The sequence below is a fragment of the Nannospalax galili genome, unplaced genomic scaffold, assembly GCF_000622305.1.
Source record: "Nannospalax galili isolate Female #2095 unplaced genomic scaffold, S.galili_v1.0 scaffold275, whole genome shotgun sequence".
In the NCBI taxonomy this organism is placed as follows: domain Eukaryota; kingdom Metazoa; phylum Chordata; class Mammalia; order Rodentia; family Spalacidae; genus Nannospalax; species Nannospalax galili.
The window spans coordinates 329745-335383 of record NW_008335440.1 but is presented as its reverse complement, the minus strand read 5'-3'; the positions used below and the strand labels follow the sequence as shown (position 1 = coordinate 335383).

Below are 5639 nucleotides of genomic sequence, written 5' to 3'. Positions count from 1 at the left end.
GGAAGCCTGCTGTGTTGGCCAAACAGTGGAGAAAAGTCTGCTTCTCTTGACTTCAAATACCAAGGTGCTTACTCAGCTAGGTTCCCTTTTCTCAGGAGCATGAGAAGTCCTTGGGATCCTGTTGGTGAGGGGGCAGGGCTATCTGAACCTTAAGAGTCATCAAGCATCTATTTCTTTTTTTTTTTTCTCTTTTCTTTTCTTCCTTCTCCTCCCTCCCTCCGTTTCTTTTCTTTCTTTTTTCTTTCTTGAAACAGGGTCTCCCTGTAGCCTCCGTCATTCACTGACAAAGTGTAAGGAACACACATACAAAAGAAGTAAAAACACATGCCTGGATACCGATGTTACAAAATCAACATGATCCTTTAAGAGGAAGTTGTGTGGTATTACATAAAATATGCCCTGAAAGCCTTTTTTTCTGGCCTCTGTCATACATGAATTTTGATAGAAAAAATATGAGTAGAATTAAATGGAAATTTTTGTTAAAATGAATCTCATTTAAATAGTAAATAAACTCTGCCATCATAAGTACTAGTAAATAGTTCAAGAATCTCTAAATGTATTACAATACATAAAAATGCTTTCTAAAAGACGGCTTGTAAGAATTATGCTGACAGAAAACTGTAATCATAGCACAACTGCAAAGTTACTTCTATTCTGTTAAACAAAAGATTTGTTAACACATTTCTAATTCTGATCCAAAGGAAACTAGTAAAAGGTTAAAGAAGGAATCATTTATTCTATTATTTGTTGTGTTTCATCGATATTTTCAAGAGTGACTCTCACGTAGCTGGCTATATAGTGGGGTTTGGCTCTGACCTCCAACTATTGCCTCCACCAATCCTCGCTTTGGGATATTTTTAAATTGGCACCGCAAACGCTTACATTAATGTAGGCGGACGATTCAATTCATGTTTTAAAATATTGATCCTGCCCGGCATGGCGGTGTATGCCAGTAAAACCGGCAAAAAAAATGGTACTGATTCCAAAAGCAACAGCAAACCTCCCCCACCCCACCCCCACCCCCCAAAGAATTCTGAAATTAAATATCGAAAAATACAATATGTTTCTTACCAAAAAAGGAAGCGTTAATCTGTATGACAAGTGGCTGCAAGGGACCCGCCCGCGCTACAAAAACGGTACTGATTCCAAAAACAAAAACTCCACACAAATAATTCTAAATCCTGAAAGCAATTACAAATGCCTAAAAAAAAAAAAAAAAAAAAAAAAATCCCAATATGTCTCTCTCGGAGAAAGAAGGAAATGGAAAGCTGTGGCTGCTGTGTGCCTTTGCACAACACTGCGACACCCAAAAACTTTGGCCTCTGAGTGCAGCAGTTTCCCAAGCCGGCAAGTCACTTTCCCTTTAGAGCCTATCCGGAAGTGAGCTGCGCTGAATGATGATGTATTTCCGCCTGTGGCTCAGCAAAGGAGAGCTATGTGCTTCCTAGTCGCCGTTTGGCAAAGTAAATATTTTCTGCAGAAGGGAGCCCGTCGGGTTTTTAAAGGAGGCAGACACACATGCGTGGTGGAGTCTCACTGGGTTTTTACTCCCAGCGCAAGGGAATCGTATTCCTTACTCTGGGTCGTCACAGCGCAGCCTCACTTTTCCCGGAACTTCTCTAGATGCGAGGGTGCGGACATTTTCTGCCATTACAATGCTTTTCAAAACAAGTTCTAATGGCCAGTAATGAAAACAAAAACAAATAAACAAACAAACAAAAACCAAACGACCCTTACCACATGAAGTGATGTGCTAAATTATTAAACAAATAGCGGATGAAGTGGTAGAGTTTTTGCCTAATCGGCAAAATGCTCTGCTTGCTGCCTAGCATAAGGCATGGTAGTGACTGTAATTACAGCAGTCAAGATATTGGATGCAGGAGGATCTTCTACCATACGGCAGTTCAAAGGGCATCCTGGGATATAATTAGAAGTTAAATAGCCAATATAGTTCCAGTGTCTGCACTTGCCTGGAAACAGGATTAACAGGACAAACAACCATCACTATCCAGACTATAACTAATACCCATAACTGTGTGAAATGAAACTATTTAATTACAAAACATGATGATACCATTTCTATAAATGAAGTTATGGTAAAATAGTGTGCCTAGAGGTAACTACATCTCCCACCAAATTAAAGGTTAAATATATGGAATCCATATGTGGGAAGACTCTTGAACTATGCCAGAAACAGAAGAATAAATACTGTGTGATCTCACTTGTATCAGGTAGTCCAAAATTATGAATTCAATGAAAGTAAGAATAGTCTGCTGGTTACCACTGCCTGGGCATGGCTTGGGGAAATATTGGATTAAGGATACAAATTAGGTTTGGACTAGTGTGGCAGTAACTCTGGTGTCACTGCTTTTTAGACAAAAGAGGGGAGTGAGGGGCTTATCTGGAGTACTGTTTCCTGTCTGTTTGATGGTTGAAGTCTGCCCTGGAAGAGAATGATGTTCTAAAACCTGTTCATTGAACCAGCATTATGAATGATCTGAAATTGCAAAAGGCTAGTAATTAATCCAGGGATAGACATGGGGTTTGTCAAAACAGTAGGGTAGGGGGACCTCCATAGTAAGCAGGTCACCTGCCAATAGAGAGTAAGTGGCAATGGATTGGAAAGTATGCATGAGAGAGGGTAAGTGCAACTGGAATTGGACATGAGATCTCTTAACATTCTAAGCTATTGACAGGGAAGGTAAAGTGGGAGAAAACATGGCTACAGACATTATGCTGACTTTTATGGGAAGAAAATACTTCAAGTTTGTGTTTGTGCCATTTCCCAATACCCTGGTTTAGATGCTGTTAAATAGCTGTGCAGGCTGGTAGTGTAGATTAGTGGCAAATATGTATGCACAAGACACTGGGTATAGTCCTTGGAACTGGAAAAATAATGTCTAAGGACTCCACAGAAGGGGCAGATTTATAGATTCACTGAAGACCAGGGGGAGTGTCTGAGGACTTACTCCTTCGCTAAAGTAAACCCAACAAGCAGGCATGTAAAAACTCATTATATTCAAATAAACGTGTGAACATGGTCTCAGGGAGTTCACTGATATGGTTAGCAGCTTTAGGAATAATCCAAGTTGTCAGTCTCTTGTCTAATAACACTATGGGACAGTGAATTCTGTATGGAGATGAAGTAGAATAGATCATCAGTGTCATGACAACTTTTCCATTTTGCATTTCCTGCATGGTTCCCATACTACTATGGAGAACCACTCTCTGACAGGCAATATTGTCATAGTCCTGTTGGGATGCCTGGCTATCAGAGGGCAGTTTGTCTTGTGAAGTTGTGCCTCAGAGAAGAGGGGTTTAAAAATCTTTTAAATTTTTTTCCTGTGAGTACGCTGTGTAGGGGAACATCTGAAAACTCACTTCAGGTCTGAAAATGATAATTTCATTCTACATTGTACAAAAACTAAATACTTTTGCCCCAGTCTCCAGATTTCATCTGGGTCTAGCATAGTGCTGACTATGATGTGGCCTAGAACTTGCAGAAACAGAGCAAGTGAAAACTGTGATAGTTGAAACTATGTTATAATGTAGTACAAAAAGAAGTACACCAAGAAAAAGGGAAAAGTAGATAAATAGGAACAAACATCATGAAGAGCCAAATGTGGGGAGATCTGTTGAATGTAGGTATGAAGATAGACAATAGACATAATACCCTAATATACTGTAATGTATAGGAAGTCCTAAATCAGATAATCAGTATAATAGTTTTACCCATAAGCTGTTGGCACTGCCTCTACAAGGAATATCTGAGAAGTCACACTCACTGCAGCTTTAGGTTCTCCTCAATGTGAGGCCCTGTAGAAATAGTAATTTGACCTTCTCAAAATAAAGGATGACTATTGTGGATACACAGGCCAAATGCATTGTAGTACATGGTAAACTACACACATTTTTTTTGCCCCTCACTTTAGGTAGCTACAGAGATAGATCCATCCATAATGAGAAGAACATGTGTACCATTGTGAATGGGGCTTGTTACTGTACCTTATAGTGGAAATGCATATCCCCAATCCCAGAGACCATTTTAGGATGGATGTCCTCGAATCTGAAATCTAAGCTCCTGTAGTTTACCAGGTAATTTCCTTTTCCAGGCGCGACTAATAAAAGCTATTCTATAGGGACAAATTTTATGAGAACACGTGCTGCTGAGTACAAGATGGGTGGAGCTCATCAAATGGTGTCATCTCACCAATCAGCCTAATCTGCTTCCCACAGAGTGCTTGCCACCCCAGACATATACATATCTAAGCCCAAACAAAATTGTAAATTTCTATATAATTTAATGGGATCCTTTAACCTTTTTGTAATTTGATTATGCAGTTCTCAATTATAACATTTGTCAATGACAACACTGTTTCCCAATGTCAAAAGGTTTGGCATGCCTGAAAGTCACAGATAGATAATAACTGCTCTTCTGGAACTAGAAATCCATCCCACACAAAGTCCTTAGAATGTGCCTGATTGGCTTGATAGTTCTTGGAAGACGATGGTTGCTTAAGAGAAGCTGAATATGAATTTCAGCCACACATGCTTTGGCTCCAAATCTGCCTCAAAATTGTATATGAAAAATATTTAGTTAAAGTAATAATGTTTTGGATTTAGCAAAAACTTTCTGAAACACCTGTTTTTCCTGTGTCTCTAGAGAAGTTAGCCTTCACCTGAGAGACCCTTTCATTTCTCCTCCAGGAGTGTGTACCTACCTATGATTTAACATTATTTAATGGCTAATGGAAGGTCTATGTTATGTGACATGCACACATTCACTGGGAACATATAAGGATTATAAGGAATGGGAAACACTGGGACTGTGGTGCTTAGGAAGAAATAAAATTCAGGGACTCAAACATTAGTAAAAGGAAAATATTTATATGATCTGAAGAGAAACCAGAGTATCAAACAACTATTAAGAGGCAAGCCCACAATGTTTTAGTGACACAGAAAGTTATAAGCTGGACCCTTTTGCTGAGAGTGGTGTAAGTTGTCTATAAGATTAAGGTCAACTTTGTCCAGGTGTCTGGTTAATGATATATATTTTCAGAAAAAAAAAGAGTCCCTTGTAGTTTTACAGGCTCTTGGGTAAATAGATATTCTACCTGAACAAATAAAAAGTTGCTTACTCTGTTAAGTGATTGATAACTCACTAACCTGCCTTAGCTAAAAATAATGTTCTAATTATGGGGCATGCATAGTCCTAGCAAAAATATCACCTTAAATTTAGACATATATTAATTTAAGGGCTTTTGAAACCTGCACAATACACTAATAGATATTTTTACTTAGTATTATTTTATGTTTAATACTGATTTGCCTGCATGTATGTAAGTGCAACAGTGTTCTGAAATTCCTTTGAAGACCAGAGGAAGAGTCTGATCCCCTGGAACTGGAGTTACAGATGGTTGCTATTCACCATGTTTGTGCTGGTAATTGAACCCAGGTCCTTGCAAGAGCAGTGAGTGTTCCTAAATGCTGAACCATCTCTCCAGCCCTTTATAGTAATATATTTAGATTTAGTTACAGGCAATTGTAAGTCACTGGATAGTAGTGCTGAAAAATAAACTCAGAGTCTCAAACAGAATATTCTTGTTTGTTTTTTGGTCTTTTTGAGACAAGGTCTCCCT

The 5639-nt window shown here is 38.8% G+C and overlaps 1 long non-coding RNA gene across 1 annotated transcript in view; it reads right to left on the bottom strand.

The window, feature by feature from the left end:
* LOC103731773 overlaps positions 1-1350 on the bottom strand; it is a 24886-nt gene extending 23536 nt beyond the window's left edge. The window contains exon 1 of the long non-coding RNA XR_607159.2: positions 1072-1350. This is a non-coding gene — a long non-coding RNA (uncharacterized LOC103731773). The remainder of the gene's footprint in view (positions 1-1071) is intronic.
* Positions 1351-5639: the final 4289 nt, after the last annotated feature.